The sequence below is a fragment of the Salmo salar genome, chromosome 01, assembly GCF_965601325.2.
Source record: "Salmo salar chromosome 01, fSalSal1, whole genome shotgun sequence".
Classification (NCBI taxonomy): Eukaryota; Metazoa; Chordata; class Actinopteri; order Salmoniformes; family Salmonidae; genus Salmo; species Salmo salar.
In genome coordinates, this window is record NC_138291.1 from 104,839,598 (window position 1) to 104,857,529 (window position 17,932).

The 17,932-nt window shown below is 48.8% G+C and overlaps 1 protein-coding gene across 1 annotated transcript in view; it reads right to left on the reverse strand.

Moving 5' to 3' along the window:
• LOC106577441 (adhesion G protein-coupled receptor B3) overlaps positions 1-17,932 on the reverse strand; it is a 350,410-nt gene that overhangs the window by 182,370 nt on the left and 150,108 nt on the right. The window lies entirely within an intron of this gene.

Genomic DNA, 17,932 nt, shown 5'->3' on the forward strand with positions numbered 1-17,932 from the left:
TATGTCAGTAGTAGCAGGGTAGAGAGAGTAGAGGTATGTCAGTAGTAGCAGGGTAGAGAGAGTAGAGGTATGTCAGTAGTAGCAGGGTAGAGAGAGAGAAGAGGTATGTCAGTAGCAGCAGGGTAGAGAGAGAGAGTAGAGGTATGTCAGTAGCAGCAGGGTAGAGATAGAGTAGAGGTATGTCAGTAGTAGCAGGGTAGAGAGAGAGAGTAGAGGTATGTCAGTAGCAGCAGGGTAGAGAGAGAGAGTAGAGGTATGTCAGTAGTAGCAAGGTAGAGAGAGAGTAGAGGTATGTCAGTAGCAGCAGGGTAGAGAGAGAGTAGATGTATGTCAGTAGCAGCAGGGTAGAGAGAGAGTAGAGGTATGTCAGTAGTAGCAGGGTAGAGAGAGAGAGTAGAGGTATGTCAGTAGCAGCAGGGTAGAGAGAGAGAGTAGAGGTATGTCAGTAGCAGCAAGGTAGAGATAGTGTAGAGGTATGTCAGTAGTAGCAGGGTAGAGAGAGAGTAGAGGTATGTCAGTAGCAGCAGGGTAGAGAGAGAGAGTAGAGGTATGTCAGTAGTAGCAGGGTAGAGAGAGAGTAGAGGTATGTCAGTAGCAGCAGGGTAGAGAGAGAGTAGAGGTATGTCAGTAGCAGCAGGGTAGAGAGAGTAGAGGTATGTCAGTAGCAGCAGGGTAGAGAGAGAGAGTAGAGGTATGTCAGTAGTTGCAGGGTAGAGAGAGGAGAGGTATGTCAGTAGTAGCAGGGTAGAGAGAGAGTAGAGGTATGTCAGTAGCAGCAGGGTAGAGATAGAGTAGAGGTATGTCAGTAGTAGCAGGGTAGAGAGAGAGAGTAGAGGTATGTCAGTAGCAGCAGGGTAGAGAGAGAGAGTAGAGGTATGTCAGTAGCAGCAGGGTAGAGAGAGAGTAGAGGTATGTCAGTAGCAGCAGGGTAGAGAGAGAGTAGAGGTATGTCAGTAGCAGCAGGGTAGAGAGAGAGAGTAGAGGAATGTCAGTAGCAGCAGGGTAGAGAGAGAGTAGAGGTATGTCAGTAGCAGCAGGGTAGAGAGAGAGAGTAGAGGTATGTCAGTAGCAGCAAGGTAGAGATAGTGTAGAGGTATGTCAGTAGTAGCAGGGTAGAGAGAGAGTAGAGGTATGTCAGTAGTAGCAGGGTAGAGAGAGAGTAGAGGTATGTCAGTAGCAGCAGGGTAGTGAGAGAGTAGAGGTATGTCAGTAGTAGCAGGATAGAGAGAGAGTAGAGGTATGTCAGTAGCAGCAGGGTAGAGAGAGAGAGTAGAGGTATGTCAGTAGCAGCAGGGTAGAGAGAGAGAGTAGAGGTATGTCAGTAGTAGCAGGGAGAGAGAGAGAGTAGAGGTATGTCAGTAGCAGCAGGGTAGAGAGAGAGTAGAGGTATGTCAGTAGTAGCAGGGAAGAGAGAGAGAGTAGAGGTATGTCAGTAGCAGCAGGGTAGAGAGAGAGTAGAGGTATGTCAGTAGTAGCAGGGTGAGAGAGAGAGTAGAGGTATGTCAGTAGTAGCAGGGTAGAGAGAGAGTAGTAGAGGTATGTCAGTAGTAGCAGGGTAGAGAGAGAGAGAGTAGAGGTATGTCAGTAGTAGCAGGGTAGAGAGAGTAGAGGTATGTCAGTAGTAGCAGGGTAGAGAGAGAGTAGAGGTATGTCAGTAGTAGCAGGGTAGAGAGAGAGTAGAGGTATGTCAGTAGCAGCAGGGTAGAGAGAGAGAGTAGAGGTATGTCAGTAGCAGCAGGGTAGAGAGAGAGTAGAGGTATGTCAGTAGTAGCAGGGTAGAGAGAGAGAGTAGAGGTATGTCAGTAGCAGCAGGGTAGAGAGAGAGAGTAGAGGTATGTCAGTAGCAGCAGGGTAGAGAGAGAGTAGAGGTATGTCAGTAGCAGCAGGGTAGAGAGAGAGTAGAGGTATGTCAGTAGCAGCAGGGTAGAGAGAGAGTAGAGGTATGTCAGTAGTAGCAGGGTAGAGAGAGAGAGTAGAGGTATGTCAGTAGCAGCAGGGTAGAGAGAGAGAGTAGAGGTATGTCAGTAGCAGCAGGGTAGAGAGAGAGTAGAGGTATGTCAGTAGTAGCAGGGTAGAGAGAGAGTAGAGGTATGTCAGTAGCAGCAGGGTAGAGAGAGAGAGTAGAGGTATGTCAGTAGTAGCAGGGTAGAGAGAGAGTAGAGGTATGTCAGTAGCAGCAGGGTAGAGAGAGAGTAGAGGTATGTCAGTAGCAGCAGGGTAGAGAGAGTAGAGGTATGTCAGTAGCAGCAGGGTAGAGAGAGAGAGTAGAGGTATGTCAGTAGTTGCAGGGTAGAGAGAGGAGAGGTATGTCAGTAGTAGCAGGGTAGAGAGAGAGTAGAGGTATGTCAGTAGCAGCAGGGTAGAGATAGAGTAGAGGTATGTCAGTAGTAGCAGGGTAGAGAGAGAGAGTAGAGGTATGTCAGTAGCAGCAGGGTAGAGAGAGAGAGTAGAGGTATGTCAGTAGCAGCAGGGTAGAGAGAGAGTAGAGGTATGTCAGTAGCAGCAGGGTAGAGAGAGAGTAGAGGTATGTCAGTAGCAGCAGGGTAGAGAGAGAGAGTAGAGGAATGTCAGTAGCAGCAGGGTAGAGAGAGAGTAGAGGTATGTCAGTAGCAGCAGGGTAGAGAGAGAGAGTAGAGGTATGTCAGTAGCAGCAAGGTAGAGATAGTGTAGAGGTATGTCAGTAGTAGCAGGGTAGAGAGAGAGTAGAGGTATGTCAGTAGTAGCAGGGTAGAGAGAGAGTAGAGGTATGTCAGTAGCAGCAGGGTAGAGAGAGAGAGTAGAGGTATGTCAGTAGCAGCAGGGTAGAGATAGAGTAGAGGTATGTCAGTAGTAGCAGGGTAGAGAGAGAGAGTAGAGGTATGTCAGTAGCAGCAGGGTAGAGAGAGAGAGTAGAGGTATGTCAGTAGTAGCAAGGTAGAGAGAGTAGAGGTATGTCAGTAGCAGCAGGGTAGAGAGAGAGTAGATGTATATCAGTAGCAGCAGGGTAGAGAGAGAGTAGAGGTATGTCAGTAGTAGCAGGGTAGAGAGAGAGAGTAGAGGTATGTCAGTAGCAGCAGGGTAGAGAGAGAGAGTAGAGGTATGTCAGTAGCAGCAAGGTAGAGAGAGTGTAGAGGTATGTCAGTAGTAGCAGGGTAGAGAGAGAGTAGAGGTATGTCAGTAGCAGCAGGGTAGAGAGAGAGTAGAGGTATGTCAGTAGCAGCAGGGTAGAGAGAGAGAGTAGAGGTATGTCAGTAGCAGCAGGGTAGAGAGAGAGTAGAGGTATGTCAGTAGCAGCAGGGTAGAGAGAGAGTAGAGGTATGTCAGTAGTAGCAGGGAAGAGAGAGAGAGTAGAGGTATGTCAGTAGCAGCAGGGTAGAGAGAGAGTAGAGGTATGTCAGTAGTAGCAGGGTAGAGAGAGAGAGTAGAGGTATGTCAGTAGTAGCAGGGTAGAGAGAGAGAGAGTAGAGGTATGTCAGTAGTAGCAGGGTAGAGAGAGAGTAGAGGTATGTCAGTAGTAGCAGGGTAGGAGAGAGAGTAGAGGTATGTCAGTAGTAGCAGGGTAGAGAGAGAGTAGAGGTATGTCAGTAGCAGCAGGGTAGAGAGAGAGAGTAGAGGTATGTCAGTAGCAGCAGGGTAGAGAGAGAGTAGAGGTATGTCAGTAGTAGCAGGGTAGAGAGAGAGAGTAGAGGTATGTCAGTAGCAGCAGGGTAGAGAGAGAGAGTAGAGGTATGTCAGTAGTAGCAGGGTAGAGAGAGAGTAGAGGTATGTCAGTAGCAGCAGGGTAGAGAGAGAGTAGAGGTATGTCAGTAGCAGCAGGGTAGAGAGAGAGTAGAGGTATGTCAGTAGTAGCAGGGTAGAGAGAGAGAGTAGAGGTATGTCAGTAGCAGCAGGGTAGAGAGAGAGAGTAGAGGTATGTCAGTAGCAGCAAGGTAGAGATAGTGTAGAGGTATGTCAGTAGTTGCAGGGTAGAGAGAGGAGAGGTATGTCAGTAGTAGCAGGGTAGAGAGAGAGTAGAGGTATGTCAGTAGCAGCAGGGTAGAGATAGAGTAGAGGTATGTCAGTAGTAGCAGGGTAGAGAGAGAGAGTAGAGGTATGTCAGTAGCAGCAGGGTAGAGAGAGAGAGTAGAGGTATGTCAGTAGCAGCAGGGTAGAGAGAGAGTAGAGGTATGTCAGTAGCAGCAGGGTAGAGAGAGAGTAGAGGTATGTCAGTAGCAGCAGGGTAGAGAGAGAGAGTAGAGGTATGTCAGTAGCAGCAGGGTAGAGAGAGAGTAGAGGTATGTCAGTAGCAGCAGGGTAGAGAGAGAGAGTAGAGGTATGTCAGTAGTAGCAGGGTAGAGAGAGAGAGTAGAGGTATGTCAGTAGCAGCAGGGTAGAGAGAGAGTAGAGGTATGTCAGTAGTAGCAGGGTAGAGAGAGAGAGTAGAGGTATGTCAGTAGTAGCAGGGTAGAGAGAGAGAGAGTAGAGGTATGTCAGTAGTAGCAGGGTAGAGAGAGTAGAGGTATGTCAGTAGTAGCAGGGTAGAGAGAGAGTAGAGGTATGTCAGTAGCAGCAGGGTAGAGAGAGAGAGTAGAGGTATGTCAGTAGCAGCAGGGTAGAGAGAGAGTAGAGGTATGTCAGTAGTAGCAGGGTAGAGAGAGAGTAGAGGTATGTCAGTAGTAGCAGGGTAGAGAGAGAGTAGAGGTATGTCAGTAGCAGCAGGGTAGAGAGAGAGTAGAGGTATGTCAGTAGTAGCAGGGTAGAGAGAGAGTAGAGGTATGTCAGTAGCAGCAGGGTAGAGAGAGAGAGTAGAGGTATGTCAGTAGCAGCAGGGTAGAGAGAGAGAGTAGAGGTATGTCAGTAGTAGCAGGGAAGAGAGAGAGAGTAGAGGTATGTCAGTAGCAGCAGGGTAGAGAGAGAGTAGAGGTATGTCAGTAGTAGCAGGGAAGAGAGAGAGAGTAGAGGTATGTCAGTAGCAGCAGGGTAGAGAGAGAGTAGAGGTATGTCAGTAGCAGCAGGGTAGAGAGAGAGAGTAGAGGTATGTCAGTAGTAGCAGGGTAGAGAGAGAGAGTAGAGGTATGTCAGTAGTAGCAGGGTAGAGAGAGAGAGAGTAGAGGTATGTCAGTAGCAGCAGGGTAGAGAGAGAGTAGAGGTATGTCAGTAGTAGCAGGGTAGAGAGAGAGTAGAGGTATGTCAGTAGCAGCAGGGTAGAGAGAGAGTAGAGGTATGTCAGTAGCAGCAGGGTAGAGAGAGAGTAGAGGTATGTCAGTAGCAGCAGGGTAGAGAGAGAGTAGAGGTATGTCAGTAGCAGCAGGGTAGAGAGAGAGAGTAGAGGTATGTCAGTAGCAGCAGGGTAGAGAGAGAGTAGAGGTATGTCAGTAGTAGCAGGGTAGAGAGAGAGTAGAGGTATGTCAGTAGCAGCAGGGTAGAGAGAGAGTAGAGGTATGTCAGTAGCAGCAGGGTAGAGAGAGAGTAGAGGTATGTCAGTAGTAGCAGGGTAGAGGAGAGAGTAGAGGTATGTCAGTAGCAGCAGGGTAGAGAGAGAGAGTAGAGGTATGTCAGTAGCAGCAGGGTAGAGAGAGAGTAGAGGTATGTCAGTAGTAGCAGGGTAGAGAGAGAGTAGAGGTATGTCAGTAGCAGCAGGGTAGAGAGAGAGTAGAGGTATGTCAGTAGCAGCAGGGTAGAGAGAGAGTAGAGGTATGTCAGTAGCAGCAGGGTAGAGAGAGAGTAGAGGTATGTCAGTAGCAGCAGGGTAGAGAGAGTAGAGGTATGTCAGTAGCAGCAGGGTAGAGAGAGAGTAGAGGTATGTCAGTAGTAGCAGGGTAGAGAGAGGAGAGGTATGTCAGTAGCAGCAGGGTAGAGAGAGAGTAGAGGTATGTCAGTAGCAGCAGGGTAGAGAGAGAGTAGAGGTATGTCAGTAGTAGCAGGGTAGAGAGAGAGAGTAGAGGTATGTCAGTAGCAGCAGGGTAGAGAGAGAGTAGAGGTATGTCAGTAGCAGCAGGGTAGAGAGAGAGAGTAGAGGTATGTCAGTAGCAGCAGGGTAGAGAGAGAGTAGAGGTATGTCAGTAGCAGCAGGGTAGAGAGAGAGTAGAGGTATGTCAGTAGAGCAGGGTAGAGGAGAGAGTATGTCAGTAGCAGCAGGGTAGAGAGAGAGTAGAGGTATGTCAGTAGCAGCAGGGTAAGAGAGAGAGTAGAGGTATGTCAGTAGCAGCAGGGTAGCGAGAGAGTAGAGGTATGTCAGTAGCAGCAGGGTAGAGAGAGTAGAGGTATGTCAGTAGTAGCAGGGTAGAGAGAGAGTAGAGGTATGTCAGTAGCAGCAGGGTAGAGAGAGAGAGTAGAGGTATGTCAGTAGCAGCAGGGTAGAGAGAGAGTAGAGGTATGTCAGTAGCAGCAGGGTAGAGAGAGAGTAGAGGTATGTCAGTAGCAGCAGGGTAGAGAGAGAGTAGAGGTATGTCAGTAGCAGCAGGGTAGAGAGAGAGTAGAGGTATGTCAGTAGCAGCAGGGTAGAGAGAGAGTAGAGGTATGTCAGTAGCAGCAGGGTAGAGAGAGAGTAGAGGTATGTCAGTAGCAGCAGGGTAGAGAGAGAGAGTAGAGGTATGTCAGTAGCAGCAGGGTAGAGAGAGAAGTAGAGGTATGTCAGTAGCAGCAGGGTAGAGAGAGAGTAGAGGTATGTCAGTAGCAGCAGGGTAGAGAGAGAGTAGAGGTATGTCAGTAGCAGCAGGGTAGAGAGAGAGAGTAGAGGTATGTCAGTAGCAGCAGGGTAGAGAGAGAGTAGAGGTATGTCAGTAGCAGCAGGGTAGAGAGAGAGAGTAGAGGTATGTCAGTAGCAGCAGGGTAGAGAGAGCGTAGAGGTATGTCAGTAGCAGCAGGGTAGAGAGAGAGTAGAGGTATGTCAGTAGTAGCAGGGTAGAGCGAGAGAGTAGAGGTATGTCAGTAGCAGCAGGGTAGAGAGAGAGAGAGTAGAGGTATGTCAGTAGCAGCAGGGTAGAGAGAGAGTAGAGGTATGTCAGTAGCAGCAGGGTAAAGAGAGAGAGTAGAGGTATGTCAGTAGCAGCAGGGTAGAGAGAGAGTAGAGGTATGTCAGTAGCAGCAGGGTAGAGAGAGAGTAGAGGTATGTCAGTAGTAGCAGGGTAGAGAGAGAGTAGAGGTATGTCAGTAGTAGCAGGGTAGAGATAGAGAGTAGAGGTATGTCAGTAGCAGCAGGGTAGAGAGAGAGTAGAGGTATGTCAGTAGCAGCAGGGTAGAGAGAGAGTAGAGGTATGTCAGTAGCAGCAGGGTAGAGAGAGAGTAGAGGTATGTCAGTAGCAGCAGGGTAGAGAGAGAGTAGAGGTATGTCAGTAGCAGCAGGGTGGAGAGAGAGTAGAGGTATGTCAGTAGCAGCAGGGTAGAGAGAGAGTAGAGGTATGTCAGTAGCAGCAGGGTAGAGAGAGAGTAGAGGTATGTCAGTAGCAGCAGGGTAGAGAGAGAGTAGAGGTATGTCAGTAGCAGCAGGGTAGAGAGAGAAAGTAGAGGTATGTCAGTAGCAGCAGTGTAGAGAGAGAGTAGAGGTATGTCAGTAGCAGCAGGGTAGAGAGAGAGTAGAGGTATGTCAGTAGCAGCAGGGTAGAGAGAGAGTAGAGGTATGTCAGTAGCAGCAGGGTAGAGAGAGAGTAGAGGTATGTCAGTAGTAGCATGGTAGAGAGAGAGTAGAGGTATGTCAGTAGCAGCAGGGTAGAGAGAGAGAGAGTAGAGGTATGTCAGAAGCAGCAGGGTAGAGAGAGAGTAGAGGTATGTCAGTAGTAGCAGGGTAGAGAGAGAGAGTAGAGGTATGTCAGTAGCAGCAGGGTAGAGAGAGAGTAGAGGTATGTCAGTAGCAGCAGGGTAGAGAGAGAGTAGAGGTATGTCAGTAGTAGCAGGGTAGAGCGAGAGAGTAGAGGTATAGACAGAAGCAGCATGGTAGAGAGAGAGAGAGTAGAGGTATGTCAGTAGCAGCAGGGTAGAGAGAGAGTAGAGGTATGTCAGTAGCAGCAGGGTAGAGAGAGAGAGTAGAGGTATGTCAGTAGCAGCAGGGTAGAGAGAGAGTAGAGGTATGTCAGTAGCAGCAGGGTAGAGAGAGAGTAGAGGTATGTCAGTAGCAGCAGGGTAGAGAGAGAGTAGAGGTATGTCAGTAGTAGCAGGGTAGAGAGAGAGTAGAGGTATGTCAGTAGTAGCAGGGTAGAGAGAGAGTAGAGGTATGTCAGTAGCAGCAGGGTAGAGAGAGAGTAGAGGTATGTCAGTAGTAGCAGGGTAGAGAGAGAGTAGAGGTATGTCAGTAGCAGCAGGGTAGAGAGAGAGTAGAGGTATGTCAGTAGCAGCAGGGTAGAGAGAGAGTAGAGGTATGTCAGTAGCAGCAGGGTAGAGAAAGAGTAGAGGTATGTCAGTAGCAGCAGGGTAGAGAGAGAGTAGAGGTATGTCAGTAGCAGCAGGGTAGAGAGAGAGTAGAGGTATGTCAGTAGCAGCAGGGTAGAGAGAGAGTAGAGGTATGTCAGTAGTAGCAGGGTAGAGAGAGAGTAGAGGTATGTCAGTAGCAGCAGGGTAGAGAGAGAGTAGAGGTATGTCAGTAGTAGCAGGGTAGAGAGAGAGTAGAGGTATGTCAGTAGTAGCAGGGTAGAGAGACGAGTAGAGGTATGTCAGTAGCAGCAGGGTAGAGAGAGAGATAGAGGTATGTCAGTAGCAGCAGGGTAGAGAGAGAGTAGAGGTATGTCAGTAGCAGCAGGGTAGAGAGAGAGAGTAGAGGTATGTCAGTAGCAGCAGGGTAGAGAGAGAGAGTAGAGGTATGTCAGTAGTAGCAGGGTAGAGAGAGAGAGTAGAGGTATGTCAGTAGTAGCAGGGTAGAGAGAGAGTAGAGGTATGTCAGTAGCAGCAGGGTAGAGAGAGAGTAGAGGTATGTCAGTAGTAGCAGGGTAGAGAGAGAGTAGAGGTATTTCAGTAGCAGCAGGGTAGAGAACGAGTAGAGGTATGTCAGTAGCAGCAGGGTAGAGAGAGAGTAGAGGTATGTAAGTAGCAGCAGGGTTGAGAGAGAGTAGAGGTATGTCAGTAGCAGCAGGGTAGAGAGAGTGTAGAGGTATGTCAGCAGTAGCAGGGTAGAGAGAGAGTAGAGGTATGTCAGTAGCAGCAGGGTAGAGAGAGAGTAGAGGTATGTCAGTAGCAGCAGGGTAGAGAGAGAGTAGAGGTATGTCAGTAGTAGCAGGGTAGAGAGAGAGTAGAGGTATGTCAGTAGTAGCAGGGTAGAGATGGAGTAGAGGTATGTCAGTAGCAGCAGGGTAGAGAGAGAGTAGAGGTATGTCAGTAGCAGAAGGGTAGAGAGAGAGTAGAGGTATGTCAGTAGCAGCAGGGTAGAGAGAGAGTAGAGGTATGTCAGTAGCAGCAGGGTAGAGAGAGAGTAGAGGTATGTCAGTAGCAGCAGGGTAGAGAGAGAGTAGAGGTATGTCAGTAGCAGCAGGGTAGAGAGAGAGTAGAGGTATGTCAGTAGTAGCAGGGTAGAGAGAGAGTAGAGGTATGTCAGTAGCAGCAGGGTAGAGAGAGAGTAGAGGTATGTCAGTAGCAGCAGGGTAGAGAGAGAGTAGAGGTATGTCAGTAGCAGCAGGGTAGAGAGAGAGTAGAGGTATGTCAGTAGCAGCAGGGTAGAGAGAGAGTAGAGGTATGTCAGTAGTAGCAGGGTAGAGAGAGAGAGTAGAGGTATGTCAGTAGCAGCAGGGTAGAGAGAGCGTAGAGGTATGTCAGTAGCAGCAGGGTAGAGAGAGAGTAGAGGTATGTCAGTAGTAGCAGGGTAGAGCGAGAGAGTAGAGGTATAACAGAAGCAGCATGGTAGAGAGAGAGAGAGTAGAGGTATGTCAGTAGCAGCAGGGTAGAGAGAGAGTAGAGGTATGTCAGTAGCAGCAGGGTAGAGAGAGAGAGTAGAGGTATGTCAGTAGCAGCAGGGTAGAGATAGAGTAGAGGTATGTCAGTAGCAGCAGGGTAGAGAGAGAGTAGAGGTATGTCAGTAGCAGCAGGGTAGAGAGAGAGTAGAGGTATGTCAGTAGTAGCAGGGTCGAGAGAGAGTAGAGGTATGTCAGTAGTAGCAGGGTAGAGAGAGAGTAGAGCTATGTCAGTAGCAGCAGGGTAGAGAGAGAGTAGAGGTATGTCAGTAGTAGCAGGGTAGAGACAGTAGAGGTATGTCAGTAGCAGCAGGGTAGAGAGAGAGTAGAGGTATGTCAGTAGCAGCAGGGAAGAGAGAGAGTAGAGGTATGTTGTAGCAGCAGGGTAGAGAAAGTGTAGAGGTATGTCAGTTGCAGCAGGGTAGAGAGAGAGTAGAGGTATGTCAGTAGCAGCAGGGTAGAGAGAGAGTAGAGGTATGTCAGTAGTTGCAGGGTCGAGAGAGAGTAGAGGTATGTCAGTAGTAGCAGGGTAGAGAGAGAGTAGAGGTATGTCAGTAGCAGCAGGGTAGAGAGAGAGTAGAGGTATGTCAGTAGTAGCAGGGTAGCGAGAGAGTAGAGGTATGTCAGTAGTAGCAGGGTAGAGAGACGAGTAGAGGTATGTCAGTAGCAGCAGGGTAGAGAGAGAGATAGAGGTATGTCAGTAGCAGCAGGGTTGAGAGAGAGTAGAGGTATGTCAGTAGCAGCAGGGTAGAGAGAGAGAGTAGAGGTATGTCAGTAGCAGCAGGGTAGAGAGAGAGAGAGTAGAGGTATGTCAGAAGTAGCAGGGTAGAGAGAGAGAGTAGAGGTATGTCAGAAGTAGCAGGGTAGAGAGAGAGTAGAGGTATGTCAGTAGCAGCAGGGTAGAGAGAGAGTAGAGGTATGTCAGTAGTAGCAGGGTAGAGAGAGAGTAGAGGTATGTCAGTAGTAGCAGGGTAGAGAACGAGTAGAGGTATGTCAGTAGCAGCAGGGTAGAGAGAGAGTAGAGGTATGTAAGTAGCAGCAGGGTTGAGAGAGAGTAGAGGTATGTCAGTAGCAGCAGGGTAGAGAGAGTGTAGAGGTATGTCAGCAGTAGCAGGGTAGAGAGAGAGTAGAGGTATGTCAGTAGCAGCAGGGTAGAGAGAGAGTAGAGGTATGTCAGTAGCAGCAGGGTAGAGAGAGAGTAGAGGTATGTCAGTAGTAGCAGGGTAGAGAGAGAGTAGAGGTATGTCAGTAGTAGCAGGTTAGAGATGGAGTAGAGGTATGTCAGTAGCAGCAGGGTAGAGAGAGAGTAGAGGTATGTCAGTAGCAGCAGGGTAGAGAGAGAGAGTAGAGGTATGTCAGTAGCAGCAGTGTAGAGAGAAAAAGTAGAGGTAGGTCGGTAGCAGCAGTGTAGAGAGAGAGTAGAGGTATGTCAGTAGCAGCAGGGTAGAGAGAGTAGAGGTATGTCAGTAGCAGCAGGGTAGAGAGAGAGTAAATGTATGTCAGTAGCAGCAGGGTAGAGAGAGAGAGTAGAGGTATGTCAGTAGCAGCAGGGTAGAGAGAGAGTAGAGGTATGTCAGTAGCAGCAGGGTAGAGAGAGAGTAGAGGTATGTCAGTAGTAGCATGGTAGAGAGAGAGAGTAGAGGTATGTCAGTAGCAGCAGGGTAGAGAGAGAGAGAGGAGAGGTATGTCAGAAGCAGCAGGGTAGAGAGAGAGAGTAGAGGTATGTCAGTAGTAGCAGGGTAGAGAGAGAGTAGAGGTATGTCAGTAGCAGCAGGGTAGAGAGAGAGTAGAGGTATGTCAGTAGTAGCAGGGTAGAGAGAGAGTAGAGGTATGTCAGTAGTAGCAGGGTAGAGAACGAGTAGAGGTATGTCAGTAGCAGCAGGGTAGAGAGAGAGATTAGAGGTATGTAAGTAGCAGCAGGGTTGAGAGAGAGTAGAGGTATGTCATTAGCAGCAGGGTAGAGATAGTGTAGAGGTATGTCAGTTGCAGCAGGGTAGAGAGAGAGTAGAGGTATGTCAGTAGCAGCAGGGTAGAGAGAGAGTAGAGGTATGTCAGTAGTAGCAGGGTCGAGAGAGAGTAGAGGTATGTCAGTAGTAGCAGGGTAGAGAGAGAGTAGAGCTATGTCAGTAGCAGCAGGGTAGAGAGAGAGTAGAAGTATGTCAGTAGTAGCAGGGTAGAGACAGTAGAGGTATGTCAGTAGCAGCAGGGTAGAGAGAGAGTAGAGGTATGTCAGTAGCAGCAGGGAAGAGAGAGAGTAGAGGTATGTTGTAGCAGCAGGGTAGAGAAAGTGTAGAGGTATGTCAGTTGCAGCAGGGTAGAGAGAGAGTAGAGGTATGTCAGTAGCAGCAGGGTAGAGAGAGAGTAGAGGTATGTCAGTAGTAGCAGGGTCGAGAGAGAGTAGAGGTATGTCAGTAGTAGCAGGGTAGAGAGAGAGTAGAGGTATGTCAGTAGCAGCAGGGTAGAGAGAGAGTAGAGGTATGTCAGTAGTAGCAGGGTAGAGAGAGAGTAGAGGTATGTCAGTAGTAGCAGGGTAGAGAACGAGTAGAGGTATGTCAGTAGCAGCAGGGTAGAGAGAGAGATTAGAGGTATGTAAGTAGCAGCAGGGTTGAGAGAGAGTAGAGGTATGTCAGTAGCAGCAGGGTAGAGAGAGAGAGTAGAGGTATGTCAGTAGCAGCAGGGTAGAGAGAGAGAGAGTAGAGGTATGTCAGAAGTAGCAGGGTAGAGAGAGAGAGTAGAGGTATGTCAGAAGTAGCAGGGTAGAGAGAGAGTAGAGGTATGTCAGTAGCAGCAGGGTAGAGAGAGAGTAGAGGTATGTCAGTAGTAGCAGGGTAGAGAGAGAGTAGAGGTATGTCAGTAGCAGCAGGGTAGAGAACGAGTAGAGGTATGTCAGTAGCAGCAGGGTAGAGAGAGAGTAGAGGTATGTAAGTAGCAGCAGGGTTGAGAGAGAGTAGAGGTATGTCAGTAGCAGCAGGGTAGAGAGAGTGTAGAGGTATGTCAGCAGTAGCAGGGTAGAGAGAGAGTAGAGGTATGTCAGTAGCAGCAGGGTAGAGAGAGAGTAGAGGTATGTCAGTAGCAGCAGGGTAGAGAGAGAGTAGAGGTATGTCAGTAGTAGCAGGGTAGAGAGAGAGTAGAGGTATGTCAGTAGTAGCAGGTTAGAGATGGAGTAGAGGTATGTCAGTAGCAGCAGGGTAGAGAGAGAGTAGAGGTATGTCAGTAGCAGCAGGGTAGAGAGAGAGTAGAGGTATGTCAGTAGCAGCAGTGTAGAGAGAGAGTAGAGGTATGTCAGTAGCAGCAGGGTAGAGGGAGAGTAGAGGTATGTCAGTAGCAGCAGGGTAGAGAGAGAGTAGAGGTATGTCAGTAGCAGCAGGGTAGAGAGAGAGTAGAGGTATGTCAGTAGTAGCATGGTAGAGAGAGAGTAGAGGTATGTCAGTAGCAGCAGGGTAGAGAGAGAGAGAGTAGAGGTATGTCAGAAGCAGCAGGGTAGAGAGAGAGTAGAGGTATGTCAGTAGTAGCAGGGTAGAGAGAGAGAGTAGAGGTATGTCAGTAGCAGCAGGGTAGAGAGAGCGTAGAGGTATGTCAGTAGCAGCAGGGTAGAGAGAGAGTAGAGGTATGTCAGTAGTAGCAGGGTAGAGCGAGAGAGTAGAGGTATAACAGAAGCAGCATGGTAGAGAGAGAGAGAGTAGAGGTATGTCAGTAGCAGCAGGGTAGAGAGAGAGTAGAGGTATGTCAGTTGCAGCAGGGTAGAGAGAGAGAGTAGAGGTATGTCATTAGCTGCAGGGTAGAGATAGTGTAGAGGTATGTCAGTTGCAGCAGGGTAGAGAGAGAGTAGAGGTATGTCAGTAGCAGCAGGGTAGAGAGAGAGTAGAGGTATGTCAGTAGTAGCAGGGTCGAGAGAGAGTAGAGGTATGTCAGTAGTAGCAGGGTAGAGAGAGAGTAGAGCTATGTCAGTAGCAGCAGGGTAGAGAGAGAGTAGAAGTATGTCAGTAGTAGCAGGGTAGAGACAGTAGAGGTATGTCAGTAGCAGCAGGGTAGAGAGAGAGTAGAGGTATGTCAGTAGCAGCAGGGAAGAGAGAGAGTAGAGGTATGTTGTAGCAGCAGGGTAGAGAAAGTGTAGAGGTATGTCAGTTGCAGCAGGATAGAGAGAGAGTAGAGGTATGTCAGTAGCAGCAGGGTAGAGAGAGAGTAGAGGTATGTCAGTAGTTGCAGGGTCGAGAGAGAGTAGAGGTATGTCAGTAGTAGCAGGGTAGAGAGAGAGTAGAGGTATGTCAGTAGCAGCAGGGTAGAGAGAGAGTAGAGGTATGTCAGTAGTAGCAGGGTAGCGAGAGAGTAGAGGTATGTCAGTAGTAGCAGGGTAGAGAACGAGTAGAGGTATGTCAGTAGCAGCAGGGTAGAGAGAGAGATTAGAGGTATGTAAGTAGCAGCAGGGTTGAGAGAGAGTAGAGGTATGTCAGTAGCAGCAGGGTAGAGAGAGAGAGTAGAGGTATGTCAGTAGCAGCAGGGTAGACGGAGAGAGAGAGTAGAGGTATGTCAGAAGTAGCAGGGTAGAGAGAGAGAGTAGAGGTATGTCAGAAGTAGCAGGGTAGAGAGAGAGTAGAGGTATGTCAGTAGCAGCAGGGTAGAGAGAGAGTAGAGGTATGTCAGTAGTAGCAGGGTAGAGAGAGAGTAGAGGTATGTCAGTAGTAGCAGGGTAGAGAACGAGTAGAGGTATGTCAGTAGCAGCAGGGTAGAGAGAGAGTAGAGGTATGTAAGTAGCAGCAGGATTGAGAGAGAGTAGAGGTATGTCAGTAGCAGCAGGGTAGAGAGAGTGTAGAGGTATGTCAGCAGTAGCAGGGTAGAGAGAGAGTAGAGGTATGTCAGTAGCAGCAGGGTAGAGAGAGAGTAGAGGTATGTCAGTAGTAGCAGGGTAGAGAGAGAGTAGAGGTATGTCAGTAGTAGCAGGTTAGAGATGGAGTAGAGGTATGTCAGTAGCAGCAGGGTAGAGAGAGAGTAGAGGTATGTCAGTAGCAGCAGGGTAGAGAGAGAGTAGAGGTATGTCAGTAGCAGCAGGGTAGAGAGAGAGTAGAGGTATGTCAGTAGCAGCAGGGTAGAGAGAGAGAGTAGAGGTATGTCAGTAGCAGCAGTGTAGAGAGAAAAAGTAGAGGTAGGTCGGTAGCAGCAGTGTAGAGAGAGAGTAGAGGTATGTCAGTAGCAGCAGGGTAGAGAGAGTAGAGGTATGTCAGTAGCAGCAGGGTAGAGAGAGAGTAAATGTATGTCAGTAGCAGCAGGGTAGAGAGAGAGAGTAGAGGTATGTCAGTAGCAGCAGGGTAGAGAGAGAGTAGAGGTATGACAGTAGCAGCAGGGTAGAGAGAGAGAGTAGAGGTATGTCAGTAGTAGCATGGTAGAGAGAGAGAGTAGAGGTATGTCAGTAGCAGCAGGGTAGAGAGAGAGAGGAGAGGTATGTCAGAAGCAGCAGGGTAGAGAGAGAGAGTAGAGGTATGTCAGTAGTAGCAGGGTAGAGAGAGAGTAGAGGTATGTCAGTAGCAGCAGGGTAGAGAGAGAGTAGAGGTATGTCTGTAGTAGCAGGGTAGAGAGAGAGTAGAGGTATGTCAGTAGTAGCAGGGTAGAGAACGAGTAGAGGTATGTCAGTAGCAGCAGGGTAGAGAGAGAGATTAGAGGTATGTAAGTAGCAGCAGGGTTGAGAGAGAGTAGAGGTATGTCAGTAGCAGCAGGGTAGAGAGAGAGAGTAGAGGTGTGTCAGTAGCAGCAGGGTAGAGTGAGAGAGTAGAGGTATGTCAGTAGCAGCAGTGTAGAGAGAGAGTAGAGGTATGTCAGTAGCAGCAGGGTAGAGTGAGAGAGTAGAGGTATGTCAGTAGCAGCAGTGTAGAGAGAGAGTAGAGGTATGTCAGTAGCAGCAGGGTAGAGAGAGAGTAGAGGAATGTCAGTAGCAGCAGGGTAGAGAGAGAGTAAAGGTATGTCAGTAGCAGCAGGGTAGAGAGAGAGTAGAGGCATGTCAGTAGTAGCAGGGTAGAGAACGAGTAGAGGTATGTCAGTAGCAGCAGGGTACAGAGAGAGTAGAGGTATGTAAGTAGCAGCAGGGTTGAGAGAGAGTAGAGGTATGTCAGTAGCAGCAGGGTAGAGAGAGAGAGTAGAGGTGTGTCAGTAGCAGCAGGGTAGAGTGAGAGAGTAGAGGTATGTCAGTAGCAGCAGGGTAGAGAGAGAGTAGAGGTATGTCAGTAGCAGCAGGGTAGAGAGAGAGTAAAGGTATGTCAGTAGCGCAGGGTAGAGAGAGAGTAGAGGTATGTCAGTAGCAGCAGGGAAGAGAGAGAGTAGAGGTATGTTGTAGCAGCAGGGTAGAGAGAGAGAGTAGAGGTATGTCAGTAGTAGCAGGGTAGGGAGAGAGAGTAGAGGTATGTTGTAGCAGCAGGGTAAAGAGAGAGAGTAGAGGTAGGTCAGTAGTAGCAGGGTAGGGGGAGAGAGTAGAGGTATGTCAGTAGTAGCCGTGTAGAGAGAGAGAGTAGAGGTATGTCAGTAGCAGCAGGGTAGAGAGAGTAGAGGTATGTCAGTAGTAGCAGGGTAGAGAGAGAGTAGAGGTATGTCAGTAGTAGCAGGGTAGAGAGAGAGAGTAGAGGTATGTCAGTTGCAGCAGGGTAGAGAGAGTGTAGAGGTATGTCAGCAGTAGCAGGGTAGAGAGAGAGTAGAGGTATGTCAGTAGCAGCAGGGTAGAGAGAGAGTAGAGGTATGTCAGTAGCAGCAGGGTAGAGAGAGAGTAGAGTTATGTCAGTAGTATCAGGGTAGATATGGAGTAGAGGTATGTCAGTAGCAGCAGGGTAGAGAGAGAGTAGAGGTATGTCAGTAGCAGCAGGGTAGAGAGAGAGTAGAGGTATGTCAGTAGCAGCAGGGTTGAGAGAGAGTAGAGGTATGTCAGTAGCAGCAGGGTAGAGAGAGAGAGTAGAGGTATGTCAGTAGCAGCAGTGTAGAGAGAATAAGTAGAGGTAGGTCAGTAGCAGCAGTGTAGAGAGAGAGTAGAGGTATGTCAGTAGCAGCAGGGTAGAGAGAGAGTAGAGGTATGTCAGTAGCAGCAGGGTAGAGAGAGAGTAAATGTATGTCAGTAGCAGCAGGGTAGAGAGAGAGTAGAGGTATGTCAGTAGCAGCAGGGTAGAGAGAGAGTAGAGGTATGTCAGTAGCAGCAGGGTAGAGAGAGAGTAGAGGTATGTCAGTAGTAGCATGGTAGAGAGAGAGTAGAGGTATGTCAGTAGCAGCAGGGTAGAGAGAGAGAGAGTAGAGGTATGTCAGAAGCAGCAGGGTAGAGGGAGAGTAGAGGTATGTCAGTAGTAGCAGGGTAGAGAGAGAGAGTAGAGGTATGTCAGTAGCAGCAGGGTAGAGAGAGAGAGAGGAGAGGTATGTCAGAAGCAGCAGGGTAGAGAGAGAGAGTAGAGGTATGTCAGTAGTAGCAGGGTAGAGAGAGAGTAGAGGTATGTCAGTAGCAGCAGGGTAGAGAGAGAGTAGAGGTATGTCAGTAGTAGCAGGGTAGAGAACGAGTAGAGGTATGTCAGTAGCAGCAGGGTACAGAGAGAGTAGAGGTATGTAAGTAGCAGCAGGGTTGAGAGAGAGTAGAGGTATGTCAGTAGCAGCAGGGTAGAGAGAGAGTAGAGGTGTGTCAGTAGCAGCAGGGTAGAGTGAGAAAGTAGAGGTATGTCAGTAGCAGCAGTGTAGAGAGAGAGTAGAGGTATGTCAGTAGCAGCAGGGTAGAGAGAGAGTAGAGGTATGTCAGTAGCAGCAGGGTAGAGAGAGAGTAAAGGTATGTCAGTAGCAGCAGGGTAGAGAGAGAGTAGAGGTATGTCAGTAGCAGCAGGGAAGAGAGAGAGTAGAGGTATGTTGTAGCAGCAGGGTAAAGAGAGAGAGTAGAGGTAGGTCAGTAGTAGCAGGGTAGGGAGAGAGAGTAGAGGTATGTCAGTAGTAGCCGTGTAGAGAGAGAGAGTAGAGGTATGTCAGTAGCAGCAGGGTAGAGAGAGTAGAGGTATGTCAGTAGTATCAGGGTAGAGAGAGAGTAGAGGTATGTCAGTAGTAGCAGGGTAGAGATAGAGAGTAGAGGTATGTCAGTTGCAGCAGGGTAGAGAGAGTGT